This window comes from Protopterus annectens, chromosome 2.part2 (genome assembly GCF_019279795.1).
Source record: "Protopterus annectens isolate FY-2018-M chromosome 2.part2, PAN1.0, whole genome shotgun sequence".
Classification (NCBI taxonomy): domain Eukaryota; kingdom Metazoa; phylum Chordata; order Ceratodontiformes; family Protopteridae; genus Protopterus; species Protopterus annectens.
In genome coordinates this window covers 538,043,457-538,066,508 of record NC_056730.1, presented here as the reverse complement: position 1 = coordinate 538,066,508, position 23,052 = coordinate 538,043,457, and positions in this window count along the sequence as shown.

The following is a 23,052-nucleotide window of genomic DNA, read 5'->3' as shown; positions in this document are numbered from 1 at the left end:
TTAGCATTTCAAAGATGGTTTGTTCATAGGTTCATAGGTTGGTACTAGGCTATCAGCCCTAGGGCCTATACAAGCCTAGCCATAACAATTCCCTTGCTATTTATTCCCACACTATTTACTTCCCTGGACCCCCTGTCTATCAGGGTGACTGATGTGATCCCTGGGGTGAATTTCCTTTCTCCTATCCAATCATCAAGGTTCCTTTTGAAGAGGGCCAAAGAGGTGCTCTGCTTGTCATGTATGGGCAGTCTATTCCAGAGTCTGGGGAAGCAAAATGTGTCATTTTTCTGTTCTTTTGGGGGGAGCAAAGGTGAGTTACTGTTACGGCACAAACAAGGATAGACTGTTCTTTTGTGGGGGAGTAGCATAGGTGAGTTACTGTTATGGCACAAACAAGGATATGTTGCTCTTGTTACTCTCCTTGTTTTGCATCTTGCCTGTTGTTCATATTTCACATCTGTAGACTGCTGTAGGTTTCTAAAGGGGGTAAAGCCCATTATCCACAAGCAAATATGGAACAAGTCCAACTTCAACCCCAACTCCTTCATCTCCTCCCTGCAAAAAAATTAACTGGTCACCACTAAAATACCTCAACCTAGATGAGGCTGTCCACTTCTTCAACAGTACCTTCCACTCCATCCTAAACACTCATGCTCCTGTAAGAAATGCCAAAGTCAGATCCAGGCATGCCCCATGGTTACAAAAGACCACCAGAACCCTAATGAAATCCAGAGATAAGGCCTGGGGAGCACTGGCGACTAACAAAAAAAATAACTCAGATAGGCAATCATTCCTTGAACTGCGCAATAAGGCCAAAAAGCATATAAAATTAGACAAATCCCTCTAATATAAATCCACTATAAACTCTACCAACCACAACCCTAAGCAATTCTGGTCCACTATTAACAATATCCTCCACACAGGGAAGGTTGATACCCCCCAGCCATCCATTCCTCCCTCCTCCAGCAGTATTGCCGAATCCTTCAATGAACACTTCACTGAAACTATAACATCTCTAAACAAACAACACTTTCCTACAACAGCCCCCCCAACTCCTATCCCTAAACCCCCCACTCCTCTTTTCTTCTTCACCTCAGTACCTACCTCCAACATAAAAAGACTATTGTCAAAACCCACCAGACTCGCAGCTGACAACCTCCCCTCTGAATACTTGAAAATTGCATCTGATACACTAGCCTACCCAATTTCAATTCTAATCAACCTTTACATAACAGAAGGCTATGTTCCCTTGATATGGAAAATATCCCACATCATTCCCCTCCACAAAGGCACCCCCACCACTGACCTCTCCAATTACAGCCTCATTGCTATCCTCTCCCCTCTCTCCAAGATACTTGAAAAATGTATCAACACCCAGGTCTCCAAGCACCTCCTAGCTAATAATCTCCTCTCCAAAACTCAACATGGTTTCAGGCCATATCACAACTACCTCCGCTCTGCTCTCCTCCAGCAACCCTATACTTCATCACAAAAACAATGGCCTCTTCTCTACTGCTGTATTTCTAGATCTCTCAAAGGCCTTTGACATGGTATCTCATGAGCTACTACTCTCTACTCTCCCCAACCTCTCCTTCTCATAACCAGCCTGCAGCTGGTTCCACAGCTATCTACATGGATGCCAGCAATCAGTAATCTGGGATGATAACACATCACCTCACCTCCCAGTTACTCCTTGGCCCTCTGCTATTCTTACTTTTCGCTAACAACCTACATACTGCCACCACACAAGCATCTCTTATACAGTACACAGATGACTCTACTATAATCTGCTTTACCCCCACTCTACCAGAACTACAACAAATCACACAGGAATCATTCTCTTCTGTAGAAAGCTGGCTATCCAATGCTCAGCTCCTACTCAACCCAAGTAAGACAAAACTTCTCCTGTTCCAACCTTCCAAAGCCACCCAAAACATCCTCACTTCAGCATTCTTGTCAAAGACAATACCATCATCTCTCCATCAGAACACACAAAATTTCTTGGTGTGGAAATAGACAACAAACTAAGATTTGACACCCACATATATCTCACAATAAAAACAGTTCACAAGAAACTTGGGTGCATTATATTGAAGCCACCAATTACTAACCAAGACATCTAGAATCTCCATAGCCAATTCCCAGCTAATCTCCACCCTACTCTATGCATCCCCAATACTTACCCACCTTAGACAGACATACCTACACAAGCTGGATGCTTGTTACAACAAAATTGCTAAATTTGCCACTGGAACCTTCTACCACAGCCATCATTGTATCTCCCTTAAAGAACTAAACTGGCTAGAACTCCCACAACACCTTCACTTTAATCAACTCACCCTCCCTCGTAAACTTATTAACCACCCCCTTAACATCCCTTCCCTTCAAACCCTTCTCCAACCCTATCACCCCACTAGGCCCCTAAGACCAAGCAACAAAAATCAACTCACTGTTATCAAACCCAAAAACTCAGCAGGAGAAGCCATATTTTCATGTACCATATCTAAACTTTGGAACAATCTTCCACCCTCTATAACTACTCTACCTTCCAGCAGCCTTTTCAAGACTGCGCTCAAATTCCACTTAAATTTGCACTGGCTTTGTCCTTGTTCTAATCCAGACTAACACCCCCACCCTTACCTCCCCACAGCTAGACTCTTAACCTCAACTATACTACCGCCACTACTAACCACAGTCAGAAATAGCTAGTTGTCTTTATATACTTTAACATCTTGTCTGACAACTTTGTTACTAATATTATAAATGACAAGATACTATCTTAACTTGCAACATTTTCTGTATATACAGTTGATAATCAATATCTTGTTATTGTATTAAAGCCAGCAACCTGCAGTGTTGCAGCAACCTGCAATGTTGTTTACTATTGCTGCAACTTTGTATCTCTATCATGTACATGATGTGGAGCTTTTCTCCCCGGGCATCCACTGAAAAAGGACCTGCATCCAGTCGGAATTTCCCGGTAAACAAATGTAAATAAATAAATAAATAATACTGATTGGCTAGCCTTTCTGTTTTATCTGGAATCAATTGTTTAGTACTTATATGATACTTATGTGTATCATCCTTCTGTTGTCTTTTAGGACACCTCAGAGTGTGCCACCCAGGCATGTCAGTCCTTGGAGGCCCCCCCCCTTCAACAATGCTGAGAACCAGATTATAGTGGATGCCTTTAGGCAATATAGTGCTTTTCTGCTGCAAAGGGGATGGGGAAATATGGCAAGTAGGTTGCAAATTTGGCAGCAGATAGTTGCTAATCTGAATGCCATGGGTAGCCACGGCAGGACATAAGAGGAGGTATGCCACAAGGCCATTGACATGATCACATCTGCACAGAGGACAGCAGCTGCAGTGGGCCATGATCAGATGGGTACTGGGGCAGGGCCTGCTAGAGAACCACCACTAACACCCAGTGAAGAGTTCTTGGCCAACATCAGGGATCCAGACAGCTCACAGGAGAGTGCAGTACAGAATGTCTTGAATGTGGGAGCAACAGTGTCATAGACAGCAAGCACGTTCCAGGAGGAGCTTCCAGGTATGCTTCGGTATCTCAACAGTTGAATACTGTTGTAAAGTCAAACAATTGAAATAAATATGTTACTTATGTGTGACATGTAATTTGTTTGGAGGGATTAAAGATTGCTACAGTTATTAGCTTAGGTGAGTTGACAGCCAAGTTCTTGTTGAAAGTATACTTAATGGATATGTAAAGGGATAAAAGTATTGTCCCCATGTGTTACTGTTAATTGTGATGATGTTGCTCTTAACTCCTGCCTAACTTCTTTCAGGACAGTCTGGATTACAGAGGAGAATCTCTTCTGCAGATGGTAAGGCAAACATTTTTATGTCAGCACTGCTGAGCAATTTAAAGAAATATTTTAGTATGTGCTGTTGATGTCAGGCTTGTTGTGTGTATTGCTGTACTGTCTGCAATAGTGTCAGCACTGTTACTCTGTTAGCATATATTGCAGTATAGTAGTGTAGGTATTAATGTATTCATGTGTTTGTTGCTTTTTATCACAAGTGATCATGACAATGGGAGTGTGGGCCCCCTGCCACCTGATGTCAGTGTATCAGCAGACTCTGATGATGATGGTGGCCAAACTGAGGCACAGTCAGGTGATGCAGACGTTGAATCTGACATTGAGGTTGACATACAGCCATCTCATGCAATTCCATTGGACACAGCCAGTAGGCATACCCATTCCAGTGAGGTCACAGATATTGAACAGTTGGAGGCTGAGGCCATTGATGTGGGAAGTGTAGCTACTGTGGCTTTGGTATCTGTTGAGTATGGCTATAGCCAAATTGTGGATGAGGTGCCATGCAGGATGGTTGATAGGGGTGCTCAGACGGAGGTTGCTGTCTCTCCTCAAATTAGTGTGGGTGTCTCTTCCTGTTCTACTCAATATATGCTTAGGGCCATCATGCAGGCACAGGGACAGTCCCATAGGTGCTACAAACACATGCTCAGGGTTGTAGATGTGGCACAGTCTGACATGCATGACTGCCTCCACCGTGTTGCTAATTCAATGGATCAGATAAATGAGACATCGGAATGAGTGGTGTCTGTGATGAAATGTCTGCTGGGAGCGGAACAGCATCCATGTGGGCATAGGTCAGCCACATTATCTACTGTCAGCCAATGTGGCCATGCCCAATCATGCTCCAAGAGTGGGAGTACTTCCACTGCTCCATCAGTGAGTATGCTGCCACATCCAAACATGGCATGGTTCTGGGCATCTCAGTGAAGGGAGCTCATCCAGCAGACATCAATCATGTTCAGGTAGCAGCACTGCATCTGGCCATGAGCGTGGATATGCCAGTACAACTCTTGGCAGAGCCAGTTCTTGTGGTCGGACATGATAATGATGAACTGCCACCTCTAACATGCATGGTTCACACCTGTCCAACATACCTAGAAGTACAGGAACCAGCACAGTGCTTAGCTGTATTTATGCAGACACTCACACATCAATTTCACCTAGAGGGCCCCTACAGACAGATGTACACACACACACACACACACACACACACACACACACACACACACACACACACACACACACACACACATACACACACACAAAAGTTACTGATCCCCCACCCCCCGCACAAACACAACACCCTGTGCAAGTGATGTATCCCTGTTTTCTATCTTTTGGATTCAGGGATACATAAGCTTTTTGTCTGATGCTCAGGGTGCATAGCTAACTTAGTGTTTAGTATATCTGCATCTGTGTTGTTGAACTGTTAATTGTACCTTTGGCATATATTGGCCTTGTAAAGTTAGATAGTTAATAGCAACACAATTTCCCAACTTTATAGTGAACGATCTTGTGTGTGTTGTGAAGTCAGAAACTGCAATGTGGATAATTGCTTTCTACCTTCTCTCTTTAATGATTTTCCAGTACAAACATATGGTGCTAAACTGAGGGCATGCAGTGATCATCAGTACTTTTGAGAGGTATGACTGTGTGAATCTTTGATGCCTGAGGCCTACTACTTAATAATGGACACATATAAGTCAAATAAGTCTCTGCTGTCAAATGTTAAAATACTTTCTGTACAAATCTTCCACCTTTTACTTGCCTACTGGACCAAGTAGTGAAATACAAGTACATGCCATATATTCACATTATTAAACAATACAGTCCAGGTTCAGGACTTACCTTGTAAATGCAGAAGTTGCCACAGTTTTAGTCCAGGGTTGACTGTCTGATGCAAGCAGTACACAGCCAATACATGATGCAGTAAAGGTTGTCTGAGTCACCTGGCATCAATGTTACTATATGCATGTGAGTAAGAGGAAGGTTTTATGCCCCTAGGTGGTATGTGAGTGTGCTATGCATTGTCTCTTAGCCAATGCAAGGGCAAACTGAAGATGCCTATGTCTGCCTACACCCACAGCAGCTGGTGGTTCCCCCTCTGACTCCTTATCTGCCTGTGGTGACCATGGTGGGATGTGTGGCCCTTCTCCTTGCTGATCCTGATGAAGCTGTTTCCTCAGGATTATGTTGTGCAACATGGCACATACTATGAATATTTCTATACAGGTCCATATATTGCACTGCAGGGCTCCCCCAGATGTTATCTAGGCACCGCAACTGTGACTTCAGAAGCCTAAATACATGCTCTATGATATTTCTGGTTTGAGCGTGTGGCTCATTATGGCATTCTTCCTTGGGTGTGTGTGCATTTCTGATGGGTGTCATCAGTCACAGTTCCAATGCATAGCCTGCATCTCCCAGTAAATGACCCTGTGGGATATCTCCCCTAGCAAACATCTGGTACAGTTGGGGGGGGTGCCAGATATGTGAGTCATGATAACTGTCAGGGTTGCCAGTACACATGTTCAAGATTATTCCCTTGGCATTAAACTCAACTTGGCAGTTGATAGAGTGGTAGCCCTTTCTGTTTATGTAGAGTCAACCTTTTCCCCGGGTGGTGACTTCATTTCTATATGTGTGCAATCTATGGCACCCAGTACTTCAAGGTATTGTGCTACATGGTGGAACTCATACATATTTCTGGTCCTTTCCTCAGAACTACAGGTTAAATATATGTGGTCACTAGCATGTTGGAGCATAGCATTCAGGAATTGGGGGAGGATCCTGGATATTGATGCCTGTTACACCCTCAGCATGTCCCCTGTTCGTCTCTGTAAGGTACCCGTAGATAAGATTCTAAGGGGTATGCACACCTTTATTTCCACTGTGATGGGTACCCCTCAGTTGGCTCTGGCTCTGAGTTGAGGATGGCAGCGGTTACAAAGTTCCTGTAGTGTGTGTCCCTATCCACCTTGTAGTGCTGTATAAGTTCCACATCATGTAGGTTGTGAAAAGTTAAACAGGCCTGCAAATTCTTGTCCTTCTCAGCCTAGGTCTATTAGTGGCAGCAGCTGCAGCATTGGCTTCAGCCTGTAGCACATAAAAATGAATTAAAGCAGCAGCAGCCCCCAACATTCTGTCCGTGTAGACTCCATTCTGTGGTTGTATTCCAAACGTTTTGGAATTCACAGGAAAAAAACAGCAGAGTCTGCACAGATGATTTATAACTTGTTGAATAATCATGACTCTTTAAGTTGAACCACTGTGCTGGATTGGCTGATTAGCATGCTGCTTAGGCTATAATTAGCATGCCATGGTATTTACCTTGTTTGCGCAGGAGTGCGCACCTCTACACAGCACTTACTTGAATCTAAAACTGTCTGTGGTGCGACACTCACAAGGTGAAAAACAATCGTTTAGGCTTTATTGAATCGCCCCTTGAGCTATTGGTTCACAACAGTGCCAGCTAATCACATGGGTATGTGTTGATTATAACCTGTGGATAGCATTCCACAAAAGTGACCTGCAGGTAAATGACCATGGCTATATTCACCATAATGCAGGCCAGCATACAGCTAGTGGTGCTGTTACTGTGCAGACTGTAGTGGATATGCCTGCAATCTCATATACTGTTACCGACATGCCCTACAGTGACAGACTATGTGACAGTGCTGCCTCTTTGTGCACACAGACCTTACTTGCCACATGTAGCTCTGTTCTTCCCACAGATGCAAATCTCCAGCAACAAGAAGTGAAAATGCTCACTCTGCAAGTGTTTATGGTTTATAATGGGGTGTTGCAGTGAAATGTGTTACCTAATAGTCTCACTGTGACATCCATTTTGCACGGCGTAGCCTATATGGCTGTATAGTTGCTCATCCCTGGTTTCATGAGTGTCTGTCTGTAGAGTCATGGTTTGATGTCTGTACAGATGATGGATAATGGTCATCATGCCTAGTATGGGAAACTTGTTGTTTATAAACAAAGATGGAGTCTGATGCCAAAACTTAGCAGAATGCGCACATGCCAGCTCTGTCCAGATTGGTGTTGTCATGGCAACTATACCAAAGAATCCATAATCTTCTTCTGTGTCTGTGATATACTTCTGCCTATACAAATGAAAACTGTCATTCCTGTGTTCTACAACATATGTTTTGTATAAATATAGACAGTGTCTGATACCACAGGCTAGAAGGGCATGCACATGTCAGCAAGCCCTGAGTTGGTCTTGTCCTAGCAACTGTACCAGTGTAACAATCATATCTGTTAGTATATGTGAAGTACTGAGTGTATCCTGTAACCTGTGCAGATAATGACTGTCATGCCTACTGAGCTGCAACATAGCTTGTTTATAAACAGCAGTGGTTTCTGGTGTCACAGGTTAGTGGGTCATGCACATGTCAATGTGGACTTGGGTCGTGTTGTCATGGCATCTGTAGAACTGTGAACATTATTTTTCTCTGTGTACTTTTACTACCTGTGGTGTGTCATAGTTGATAATTTTATACCAGATGCTATGTTATCAGAAGTGCCCAAACATTCATGTCCAGGGTTCTTGTCACAGGTCTCCTTTATCTCAGCTTGAAAGGTCACTGATACTGGTTGTTGTCATGTTGTGCAGAACTGCATAGATGGTGGCCATGTCAACTGTTGTCTTTGGTGTCTGTTGCAGAGTACCCCTTAGAAGTGTCCAGATACACGAACTGGGACTTCAGTAACCCAAACACTTGCTCATGCACATTATTAATCAGTCCATGTGCTGTGTTAAAGGTTTTCTTTACAGGTGACTGAGGCTGGCAAATATATGTTATTAACCAAGACTCTAGAGAGCAGTAGTTGCCTCTTGCAAATGATAAATGGAGTTAAGGTCAATGTTGTTTTCTTTATCTTTGGTTAGAAGCTCTACCTCTTTACCCAGTATCTTATGGACTCTTGAAAGTCAATCTGTGCCTCACCTACCACACCATAAGTGACCCTGTCGTCCTTGATTTCCTATGTCTCCACAAGTCTAATAGCATAACAAAAAAAAAAAAAACAGAACCAAGGACCTAAATCTTCATGAACAGATAAATAGAACATGATAGAAAGATAGATTCACTAAACAGTGCCACTCCCTCTCCCCATCTCTGAAATAAGCTGCCTCTGCAGGTTAAGCAGTGCAATACAGAAACTGGATGACTAGATAGGTACATTCAGTTATAGTCTGAGAGTGGGTACTGGTAAGGTGAGAATGGCTTAAGACTAAATTGCCTTGAAACTCTGAAACTCTGAATCCTAAGAAAGAAAAAAAAAACAGAGTCAACATGCAGCCCACATTCCTACTAATGGCAGGCTGAATGATTCGGTGAGAGTTTTAATGGGGCCCTCAGAGCAATGTCTGTCTACAGTCATCACCCCATATGCAATCTATTCAGCTCTTTTATTTTTGCATTAGCTCACACAAACTTTTATTATTTATTTTAAGTTCTGTTTAAGGTTAATTGCTTCCTACTAAATGCTTCCCAGGCTTATCTAAGAACAGGACTGGCTCAGAGATATATAATAAATAAGCTGGGTTTGTGGCAATTTAGCTCTGGTCTGCTTTATGCAGCTCATTTGCAAGTAATTTTCTGACATTCAGGTTTTGTCACCTCACCATTTAACAACTGCAAACAGACTGAAAGTATTAAGCACTTCTCCAGCTACCAAAAACTGTGACGTGGATAGGCCCCATTTCTAGGCATTCGATCCAAAATTTTGAAATTACAGCCTGCCTTTTTTTAAAACAATGTTAAGCAACATTTGATTTTCAGACAAATTATACAAAGACTTAATCATGAATTAGTAATAAGGTTCTAAAATAGCATTACTTATGTTGCCATTTTTGCTAGCTTTACAATTAAACAAATGCATAATGATCAAGCAGTAAAGATTCAAAGCAACACTAAGAACAAGTGAGGCCTGCAACAGCTGGATTGCATCTCTTTGCATGTGCCATCTGACTTGAATGCCTGCTGAGCAAAAGACATTAAGAAACTTTATTTGTATACTAGCTCATATGTTACCGTGACCTTATCATTACTGTTTTTGGACTATGATCTATGTTTATACGCAATTATTGTTTCAATGTTCTGTAGTTAAAAACTGCTGACATCAGTTTAAACATCGAAGGTCCCACCAAAAAATAAAAATGACTAAGAACATTTTATTTGTGAGCAGTAAATGCAGCTTTTAATCATATGCTCATGAGATTTGCAGAACAGAGGAGGATGCTTGGAAGAGAATGAAAAGGTTGTTTCCAGAACTTCCAAAACAAATCACTAACTCCCTCATTCCACAGATTAAACTTACTGATAAAGCAAATAGGTCTGTAATAATGTTTGTTCAGAAAACAAGGTCCAACAAAAAGCAGTCTAATTGTGTGACTATATTTTAAAGGGGGTATAGTGACAGCTGGAAGCCATCTGGGTTAAGGAAGCAATTACATTATTTTAAAACTAGAGTCATTAAACTGCATATAACTATTGGTTATGTTTGTGCAGTCCTTAGAAGGTCTGAAGCACAAGTGCCCACATTCTGGGTGATGACAGTTTTGGATTCTTCACAGAGAATTTTAATGGAGCCCTCCGAAGAATGCCTGCCCTTGTACTAATGGTTACATGCTTCTTTAAATACATGTGTTTTCATACTTTCTCTTCTTTCATCCCCCATTCTCAATAGCATTCCTGCTCTGTTATTTGCTTTCAGTGTGATTTCTCAGCTATTTATCACTTACACAGGATCAAGTGAGTAGACGGTTTACTGTATAAGTAATGGAACGTCCGGAAATGTTTCTATATATTTTGCTCCTGTTATCTTAGAAATATTCTTCAGTGGCTGAGACAGCCTGCCAGCATCTGCTCAGAACCCAATAATGCTTTATTCTAAGGTAAGCATCTGACCACCATAATATGGTCATCTCAGAGAAGCAAAGCAAACAGTACTAAAAGTCGTTGCTGAGTCTTAATTTTTGATATCCTGCCAACCAGTCCTGCCCTGTTGCCTCTCCCACACATGCTTTGTCCAGTCAATATGCACTGGAAACTCAGCCAATGCCCTCCACATATTCCTGTTTTAGGACAATACCCCCCCCCCCACATATCCACACCTCCACCAGAGATCTAATGTAGTGAGAGTCTATGAATGTGCCCCCCTTCCCTTGCTGCATCTCAGACAACCAAGCCCCTAGTCCAACACGGGTTACCTTAGCCATGGTCAGGGCTTGAACCCTTTATATCGTAGGATGGCTTTGAGCTACTCTAGACAGGGTACTGCACACTTTGATAAGAGAAAATAACAGCTGATGAATCAGCAGCATAATGGCAGCCTGTGAAAAAGAAAGGTGTGTATAAATTACCAAAGGACAGGGCCTCATAGCTGTAGAAACCCTTTAATCTACCTACCTCCAGTGAATACTCCCCTTGAACATGAACACACAGATGCAGGTATACTCCATACAAATAAGTGCACATATTGTGAGAGAGGCATATGACAGTGTACGCATAATTTCTGTAATGGAAAATGGCCTTGTCCATTACAGCTGCAGTTAACAGTTAATTTAATATAAAAACTACTTATAGTTAAATAAAAAAATATCTGTCATCTGTGTTTTTCAAACACCCCCATGGTAAACTATTTACCATTGTGTGAATGTGTGAATACATTTAACCAGATTTCACTAACCTTAATTTATATGCACCTTATAGTTAATAACAGAATAAAATATATTTTGAGGATCTGCACCTGTGCACATCTTTAATTTTAAGTACTAACTCCAAGATATCTGTAAGCTGAGGTAACAGCCAGCTCATTGAAACATATTTACAGTATGACTGTGTCTTACAATCTTGCAATTTTAGAAAAGTGTTGGGAAGTCAAATGCTGACAACAATGATATGCGTAATTAGACCTACAGATTTAATGGATATACTCAAAACATACCTAATTCTGCATGCATACATATAGCAACTACCCTTCTTCTGCCCGCACTTCAGTACTTTGCCCCATTTTTATCAATGTACAGGCCACACAGCTACCTAACCTAGTACAGTGCTGCAATAAAGTAGCCAACTTTGCTGCAAAAGTCCCTCACAGGACCCACCGTCTGTCACATAGCCAGTTGTACTGGCTTGAACTACCACACTTCTTTACATATTCCCAACTCCTCATAACCCATAACCTTATCAAAAACTCTCTAAACTGTCCAGCCCTCACAAATATTCACTCATACAATCCCTTAAGATCTTCATGCTTTACTGTTAAACTTCTATTACTAATAAGTAAAGCTAACAGTTTTGCTGGAAATGCTGTCTACTCAGTTTGTGGATCTAAATATCTGAACCCTATCTCTCTTTCTCTTAAAGAAGACCTTTCACTGAAGTCCTTCAAAACATGTCTAAAGTCTCATCCAATTAACTCAGGAATCTGCCTCTACTCATCTCCTTGGTAACTGTAGTAAAACAAGTATAACTCATACCACTCCTTCCTCAACTACTGATGCTACAACCCCTTACCAGTGCAATCTTCTACTCAATATTTCACCAACTCATTCCCTTATACATACCTCTCAACTGCCCGGATTTTCTCAGAATGTCTGGATTTTTGCCTCATATTTTCAGTCTGCTCCTCATAAAATGTGTGGTTTTCTGTTAAATCGGTGAGGATTGAAGTCATTAAATAAAGACATTGAGTTTCAGACTATATCCTTCAGGAAAAAAACATGTTAACATAAAACCTGTTATTTCAACTACTTTCTAAGTTTATGAGAACAATATTTAAACCTGTTCCTATTTTTGTGCCTTTGTCTCCCCCCTTCATTTTAGGCTTTGTCCAAATTTCTTGCTTTACCTCAGTACTACATTACACCTCTATTTTTCATTTTCCTCATCTGTGTTTTCACACTTTATTTTCTCTCTTCTCACAGGCATTTCAAGCCTTAAGCTTGTATAGTTATCAAATTTCCACTTCTACTCCTTACTATAAAACACATTTCATAATAATAACAGTTTTTGTTTCTGGCTGTCTGCAGCATTGTAGCTCTTGCATTGCATATGTACACTTATCATGTTGTATAACCATTGTACTACATTGTTTAACCAGGTACGGCTTCATGTTAAATGAATGATTGTCATGTATTGTACTATACTATATATACTTTTATGTGAAACTTTTCTCCCCAGGCCCCTACTGAAAAGGGGTTTTGAAACTCAACATTACAACTGCACAACAGCAGCTGTTAGTTAAAGCTATTGTACTCGTTACTGTGAAATGAAGAACTTTCACTAAAACAACTGACTGCAACCCACACAATAATATATAATAATTATTATTTACAATTAGAATAATTATAATAATAAGAATATTGTGCTAAATTATCACACCTTTATAGGTTTTATTGTCAAGTTATCAACCTATTGCCCTTCAGAAAGTTTGATTGACATATGATGATCCCATGATGATAAACATATATATATATATATATATATATATATATATATGTGTGTGTGTGTGTGTGTGTGTGTGTGCATATTTACACATACATATTGTAGCATTGTAGCACAGTGCTAAGCTAAGAGAACACTATGCATTTTATTTTATTTATTTGATATTTGTTTACCTGGGAGTTCCGACTGGGATAGTAGCACATTTTCAGCGGAGGCTTGGTGAGAAAAGCTCCACATTTAGACAATACATAAAACAAAACAACAGAAAACTACAGTTTTTAGATATACAATATGAGGCAGGTACAGAAATTACAGTTGAACTAGACTTGGCAAAAAGATGTCAGTTAGTTTCCACAGTTGTTAACAGAGACAATACTAGGCTTGTAGAATAATTAGATTACAAAAGCTAGCAGGACAATTTCAGTAAGGAGGAGATGAACAGGAGAGGAGAGAGCAATGGTAACAGACTCTATTTTGGACTTAATGTGTTTTTTAAGAAATGTAATGTTAAAGTCGAACTTTGCAAGTATTAAATCTGATGAAATGCCATTTCAGTTTAGCAAACCTTGTACTCACATTACAGTAAATCATCCAGTGCTGGAATTTTTTGAAAAACTGTGCATAGAAGAGTTGTATAAAAACTGTAATGCAAGGGATGTGCATATAACATATAACAATCTGACTAGGTTTGAGTATAAGGCACTTGTTAATTTACAGACACATAATACCATTGTTCTATACACAGCAGATAAGGGTGGTCCTGTAGTAGTAATGGATTATCAACATTATGTCACCAGTATGAGAAGAATGTTGATGAAGGATAGAGGTTATAAACTGATTACACAAAGGGAAGTGGATAGTATAATAAATAGAGTGAATAATGTACTAGAAGAGAATTTACTACATAGAGCTATTGAGTATTCCCTATATAAGTATTTTAAAATAGAGGAACCTCTTATTCCAATCATACAGGGTATACCCAAAATACATAAACACCCCACTAACACTCCTTTAAGATCAATAGTTTCAGGGAGAAATTGGTGCATAGAGTCAATTTCTATTTTTTAGATAAAAAGTTTAAACCTTATATTAGAATATAGTTCTGTAATTTTACGAGACTCGAAACATTTTCTGAGAGATTGATATGGTTTCTTTAGGGACCAAGACAGTATGGTTGGCCTCATTCTGGTAACTTTAGATGTTCAGTCGTTATTTACAAAAATACCTAATGAAAGTGGAATAACTATGCTACAATACTTGGTTTAGCATAATAAGTATGATATCAAGTATAAAGATTTATTATGCCTCCTTATGGAGACAGTTTTGAAAAACAATATATTTATGTTTGAGAAGGACATCTATTTACAAGTGGATGGCATGACTATGGGCACATCTTTTGCAAATAGCTACGCCAACCTGGTGATGGGCACTTGGGAGCAAGGGGCAACGATGGAGGGACCATACAGGGAACAAGTATGCTTCTACTGATGGTTTGTAGATGACCTTTTTTAATATGGAAAGGCACAGAAGAAGAGTTGGAGGCTTTTAATTTCTATATTATTGGTGTTACATCCGTTTTGAACTTTATCATGGAATATTCGTATGAGCAGATATCCTATTTGGACATACGTGTCTCCAAGCCTCGAACAGGGGATGTTAGCACCAAAGTGCATAGGAAAACTTGTCACAGAAATAATCTACTACACTGAAGTAGCATGCATCCCCCACATGTATTTGATAATATAGTAAGGGGACAAGCTATGAGAATTTCCAGGTTATCTAAAAAGGATGAGGTTATTGTGACAGAAATAGAAGAATTGGAGCATAAATTTTTAAACAGAGGATATAGCACACACAAAATTAAAAGTATTATTCAGGAGGTTAAGGAAAAAAGAACAGAGGAGGCACATCCCTATTTCTCTGATGCAATTGAAGGGATGGAAGCTCAATGCAGGGGTAACAGAAAGCACAATATAGTGACATTATCTGTTTATTTTTCAAGTAATGCTAGAATAGCCACAAATATAAACACACACATATATATATATATATATATATATATATATATATATATATATATATATATATATATAAACATAAGAAGTTTTGGCCTATCCTAGCAGCAAGATACTAGGCATTGTTGGTAATAATCCAAGTTTTACATATAAAAATATGAAATCCCTGAAAAGAAGGTTATGTTATTCACTGGGTAGGAATACTCAGTGAAATACTGAGTTTGGAATGGGTACTAGTCCCTGTGATAGGTGTAACTTTTGTGACTACATAAATCCAGCAGAGAAGTTCTGGCATCCAGATTTTGACAGGACATTTACATTTAATGTTGCTGCTATGTGTGACACTAGAAATGTGGTTTATTTAGCCCACTGCATAAGCTGTGGCTCATTCTATGTGGGCAAAACTGATCTTAGACTACTTGATAGGATATGGGAATATATATATAATATTAATACCAGAACCAACACTAATGCCTTAGCTAAACATGTCATTCACAAAGGGGACACACATAAATTTAATTTCCTAATTATGGAAAAAAGTAGATTGGATGGAAGACGTGGAGATGTTAAAAATAAGACAGAGACAAATGAAACACACTAGATTATTAAGTTAAGAGCTGATAGTGACAGTGGTTTGAATGACAAAGTCCCCATCAAACCCATACTGAAAGCTAAACCCCTGCATAGATAACATAGTTTTAATAGGATGTTAAACAATGTGTGTATACTGGTGGGGTAGTAGGGTAACACATTTTTTTACAAAAATTTTTATTTTTTATTGGTTGTTTATATGTAATTTGCATATTGTATAGATACATATACTAGATAGGTAATGTGGTTATAGCTACATATTTTATTATACAGCCTTGAATGTAACTAGTTTTGGTAAATGTATTTAGTACTAGCTGTTTTTTCAGTAGCAGTGATGGTGTTTCTTTAAATGTGCAACAAGCAATCAGGAAGTTAGTGCGTTTGAATGTTAAGCATTGTATTTAAGGGATGAAGGTTGCCGCGGTGGTACGGCGGTAGCATTGTTACCTCACAGCAAGAGGTTCTCCCATTCAGTTCTGGGCTTGGCTTGGGAGTGCCTTCTGTGTGGAGTCTGCATGTCATCCCCGCGGTTGGGTAGCGTTCAAAAGACATGCGTGAGTAAATGGGCGTGCCTTCGTTGAAGGTTGGGCGTCGAGCTGGCACCTCAGCATTTCATAAAAAAATTACTGCCAATCATTAGAGGAGTGGAGTTCCTCTGTGGCGACCCCTTACCGGGAAAAGGCTGAAAGACAAACAACAACAAGTATTGTCTGAAGAAGCAGTCTTTGTAACTGTGAAAGCACTTAAGTTTGAATTCCATTAAAGATGTTTTACTTTTATAACTGCTGGCCACCGTTTTATTCTACTCACTTTTATGCCTTTCCTGTTGGTTGTCCTATGTAGCAGACTATTTATCTAGTATATCATTGTGCTGTTCTGCTGTGGATATATATATATCTATGTGTGTGTGTGTGTGTGTGTTTGTGTGTGTGTGTGTGTGTGTGTGTGTGTGTGTTTGTGTGTGTATTTACACGTGCATATTGTAGCACGGTGCTAAGCTTATTGTATTTTATTTATTTGTCATTTATTTACTGGGGAGGTCTGACTGGGATAGTAGCCCATTTTCAGCAGACGCCTGGGGAGAAAAGTTCCACATTTAGACAATACATAAAACAAAACAACAGAAAACTACAGCTTTTAGATATACAATGAGGCAGGTACAGAAATTACAGTTGTACTAGACTTAGCAAAAATATGTCAGTTAGTTTCTACAGATAGTTGTTAACAGAAACAATACTAGTCTTGTATAATAATTAGATTACAAAAGCTGGCAGGACAATTTCAGTAAATAGGGGAAGACTCTTGGAAAATGTAATGGACACCGAAGTAAGAAAAGAGGGATTCATCTTTTCCTGCATCCAGGGATGAGGAAGAGTATGCTACACAGTCTACAGGGAAGGTAAGTCTTAAGGCAGAACCTAAGCTGGAAGTATTCCCTGCAGTATTAACTTTAGAAGCTGTCCCTGAAGCTTGAAATGGAGTGGAACTTTTAAGAGGAACTTATACATATCAGCATGTGTTAAAGCTTAGTTAGGGACTGTAAATAGTGATTTGATCTTTAAATCCTCTGTGAAGAATTTCTACACATACAAATTGCATGTAACAAAGCTGTTGTAAGCAACTGGACTACATTTTTATTACATTTACCCTGTTTGCTACAAGAAAGCAGGTTTTCTGTTATCCCTTGTTAATTATTTGTTTTGAGGAAGTGGTTCCAAGAGACTGGTGGTTGCCATTAACATTTATAGCTTGCAGAAGGGAGAAACACAGATTTACACAAACTTTCGTTTTGTGAAGGTACCTGAAACTATTTTCCTGAGTTTTTTTTTCCACATGAAGAACAGTGACATTTTTGGTAAGCTATCTAGAATGTGTGCTATATTAGTTCCCCCCTACCCAGAAATGCAAATTTTGCTTAAGGACTTGATTATTTGCTGACTGCTTAATAACTCAGAAGTACTTAATTTACTCTAGTTATACTAACAGGCTGTCTCACTGATAGCCTTAGTGACCATCTCCCTACCTTTCTACTCTGGCTGCAAATAAACCCCTCCAAAACCCCCTCCTATCAACAAATAAGAAATAAAAACATTTTCAGTCCCCAAGAGTTCTTATCCACACTCAAAAGCTGCAGATGGGCACCTCTCAAACAACTATTTGATGAGGCAGTGGAGTTCTTTAACTTCAACTTCCTTAGCATCCTAAACAGACTTGCCCCACTTAGAACAATTAGGATAAACCCAACTACACCCCATGGCTAACCAAAGAAACAAGAGCCGCACTAAAAAAACAAGAGACAAAGTCTGGGACAATTGGGACCATGACAAAAGACTAGCCAGTCATCAGAAATACTTAGAACTAAAACATTCTGCCAAAAACGTATAAGACAAGACAAAAAAAGAAAACTATGCTAAAATGCAACTAGAACACCAAGGAAACCTACAAAAGTTCTGGTCAGCAATCAAGAAACTCCTTCAGCCTGGTCAAATGAGTACCCCCTCCGCAAGCACAGACAACACTACAGATGACATACCTACATAGTTCAACTACTTTTTCACCAGTTCTATACTCAAGCTAGCGAACACTAATTCCGCCCACTACTGCTATTCTCTCTAAAACTCAAAACAACAATAACTTCTCCTTACAACCTATTCCTACTGCCACTATAAAAAATACCTCAAAAAACTCAAGCCAACAACCTTAGCCACTGACAGCGTACCTGCAGACTTTCTCAGAATCGCTGCAGAAGCCATTCCATATCCTGTCTCCATCCTCATAAACTGCTCCATCACTGAACAACAAATCCCAGCTATCTGGAAAATAGCCCACATCATCCTGCTACATAAAGGTGGCAGGTCTACAGATACAGAATGCATTATTATTAGTTCTAAGACCACTGGAACACTTACAGTGAGGATAGCATGTAGCTACATTTTGAATGGTCATTTAAGGATAGATTATAAAGTACACATAGTACTTTTGTGGGGCTTGTTGACAGTGTCAAAGGACAACACAGAACCCAGGATTTAAGAAGCATGTGATAATACTGCCCTTTGCAACTGTCCCATTTGGATGAATAGAATGGACATTGTGGGTCCAGTTGTGATATTAAGGAAGGGCAGTTAGTGTAGTCTAGGAATTTTTGATTATGCAACAAAGTTTCCTGAGATGATGCCCTTATGAAAAGTCAATAAAAACATGTAAAACCAGCTGGTGGTGCTCTTTTCTAGGGTAGTAATTCCCCAAGAAATTCTTAAGGACCAAAGTACCAATTCACATCATGAACAATGCATAAAACGTTGTTAATATTTTAAAGTCCGACAGCAAAGGCCTACTGTACACCATACTCCAACAGATGGGCTAGTTGAACAGTTTAGTAAAACGTTAACATCCATGTTAAAAAGGCTAAGGACATGGATGGAATAATCTGGGATCAAATGTTCCTGTATAGGTATTCCGTTTGTGATAGAAACGTCTCCCTCCAACATGTTCTATTTTTTATTTATTTATGTATTTATTTATTTTTTTAAAACATAGACTGAGATCCTTTGTGCTGGTGTTAATTATGCCATTGGACTTGTGCATGTGCAATAGATCTTGACAGAATAGGGCCTGTTGAAGCTCTATGTACATGAGGCAGAGGTTGCCTCTCAGAGAAGTGGAACAAGGCTTTTGGATGATTTGCATAGATTTTATGATTTAGGCCCTTGATTTCATAGTGTGACAAGTATTTGGACAGGTGCATGCTGAAAGGGGGATTATACTTGATGATCAGCCTAATAAGTGAATACAGTGGAACATTTACATTCCTGGGTCTGGACCAATGCCTTTAGATATAAGTTGCAATGAAAAGGAAGTCCTTACAACAGTGGATAAATGATAATCAAAGGGCATTTCATTGTTGACATAGCTTTCCAGAACCCTAACTATGTGATCAGTTAGCAGGGGTGTGTTGTCTGTGTGATAGTTACAAGGGTGTCATGCTTGTTAAAGGAAACAATTATACACTTCTTGGCATTTATTTTTAGTTCACGATTTTGACACTAGCTATTTGTTTGGGATAGACTCTCTTGGAGGATCTTGCTGTCCTGTGGGAGTTTAGGATGCCACCAAGTTTTTAATCGTCTATAAACTCAGTCAGTCACAAAACCCTTAAAATTTGTTTTGACCACCAAGAAGTAAATTCCAAAGAAGGGTAGCCCTAGGACTAAAACCTGGGGTACACCAGTAGTGGAAGGGCTGTTGGAGGATATACATCTGCCCACCATAACTTCTTGGGTTCTATTTGTGACCCAATTTGCTATCCAATGAGTTACATAGGGATTGACATTTAACTAGGAGAGTTTATCTACAAAACCCAAGTAAAGAAAAGTACCTCAAGACTCAACTAGATTCACAAAATGTAAAATATTGTACGGTAGCCATCCCAGATGCCTATGAAATTCAACAAAATATACATGAGAGGAAGAAATCATCCCATTTAAAAGTATGATATAAACTTTTACAGACCTGCAGGACAGGTTAAAAATTATAATGCCTATAGTGAGAGAAGATAAGAATATAGCACAGGAGACAATATGGAGAATATATAATAAAATGTGTATTTCAGAGAGTTTAACCTGGGAGATAAAACATTTATATTAGCACACACTGCTGAAAATTGATTTTTTGCAAAGTAAAAAGGATATTTTGAGATTGTCGAAAAAAGTAAATGTGGTGAATCTTGAAGTCAAAAAACTGGGAAAAAGGAAGCAAGAACAACTGTACCACAGAAATGTTCTGAAACCCTGGATACTAACTGGAAAATTTTTTCTACACCTAAAAAGCAAATTAAAACTGTCAACCAGCACCTACTAATTTTATGCCTGTTTCTCTAGCATAGTATTTTGTTACATGCAATGTCTTTGCCTTATGATCCGGGCAGTGGCTGAAAAGGATACTGTAGCAGGCCACGTGATGGACAGGTTGACAGATGAGATCAGACAGGAGTTCTTGTGGACTATGATGTTTGAGGATGACATTGTAATTTGTAGTGAGAGTAGGGAACAGGTAGAGGAGACCCTGGAGAGATGGAGATATGCTCTAGAGAAGACAGGAATGCAGGTCAGTAGGACTAACACAGAATATATGTGTGCGTGAATGAGAAAGAGGACAGAGGAATGGTGAGGATGTAGGGAGTAGAGCTGGCAAAGGTGGATGAGTTTAAGTACTTGGGATCAGCAGTTCAGAGTAATGGTGAGTGTGGAAGAAAGGTGAAGAAGAGACTGCAGACAGGGTGGAGTGGGTGGAGAACAGTGTTAGGAGTGATTTGTGACAGACAGGTACCAGTAACAGTGAAGTGGAAGGTCTACAAGATAGTAGTGAGACCAGCTATCTTATATGAGTTGGAAACGGCAGCACTGAAGAAAAGACAGGAGTCAGAGCTGGAGGTGGCAGAGAAAAAGATGTTAAGATTTGCATTGGGTGTAATGAGGATGGACAGGATTATAAATGAGTATATTAGAGGGTCAGCTCAGGATGGACAGTTTTGATACAAAGCTAGAGAGATTAGATTCCATTGGTTTGGACATGTGCTGAAAAAGGATGGTGGCTATATTGGGAGAAGGATGCTAAAGATGGAGCTGCCAGATAAGAGGAAAAGAGGTAGGCCTAAGATAAGGTTTATGGATGTGGTGAGAGAGGATATGCAGGTGGCTGGTATGACAGAGTAAGATGCAGGGGATAGGAAGAAATGGAAACAGATAATCCGCTGTGGTGACCCCTAACAGGAGCAGCCAAAAGCAAAAGAAGAAGAAGAAAAAGCAGGCCACCCAGCCAGTCAACAAATAATAATTAAATAAATCATGGATTTTAGAAATAAGGACACAGCAAATTCCAATCCTTCTCTCAAACAAATTTGTCTTTGTGAAGGGCAGATCATGGAAATTAACCTGGAGGATGTTTTTAAAAAAGTCACAGGGAGGATGTATAAAGACAAGCAGATGCATACCTCCTACCTAGACCTAGCCAAGGTTTACTACATTACCCCATACTTGGATATCATTGGGAAACTGAGCCAGCTAAAGATAATCCACTGGATAACAGGCTGGTTAACCAACAAAGCCCATTCCGTCAGGGTTTGTGACAAACTTTCCTCAAAAAGTCTGATCGCCAGTCACCAGTGGTGCTCACATGGAATCCATTCTGTGATCCCTATACTGTGACATATATTTCAGTAACATCAAATCAGACATCTGCTGTCTCTGACTGACCAAGTTTACTGATGACTACAAAATCAAAGATGTCATTAACACTCCAGAAGATACCCACATCCTCCAAGAGGGTCTTCACCCCTGCATTACCAGGCTATAACTCATACCACACTTTTCAGCCATCTAACCTAGACCAGAACACTAAAGGTGGTAGTGTGTCCATATTTATTAAGGATATCCACACCTCCAGGCTAGTTGCTCAGCATAATGCATCCAAGGTTATCCAAGTGCAACTAACTCTGGGCAAAACTGCAATCCAAATTGTAGCTTGCTACAGATCCCCCACCATGCCCCAGGATTCCCACTCCTCTTTTCTTGATATACTGGAAAATATTAGGGTTCAACCAAACACCATAACAATGTGTGATTTCAACTACCCCACCATTAACTGGGAAAACTACTCATGTACAAACTCATTCGCTCAACACTTTCTGGAATTCATAAATTCCAGTGCCCTGGATCAACTTATCCACATCCGCAGCAGGGGTAACAATATCCTAGACCAAGTCTTTACCAACATGATTGGATGGGAAATAGGAAATACACCACGAGGATCACTTCTGTGGCTCTGCTCGACAGGGGCACAGGAAAATAACTTTCTTGGGTAGCGTAAGCCAGGGAACCTTGTTGGCTAGTCTTACTTAGGCCCTTGAGCCAATAGCCTAGTCCCTACCTATGAGCCTATGAACCTATAAAATAATATGGTGTCAGGATCATGGACTAGAGCTTAACACAAAAAATTTACCATATTACACTTTGGGAAACAAGAACACTCCTGTACTTACCACATAAATGGCATCCCACTCAAAATAGATGCTTTATTTATTTCTGTTTGCTAACTGTGTGAGTGAGCTGGTCGACGCACCCTTTTCAGTCATGACCTGGG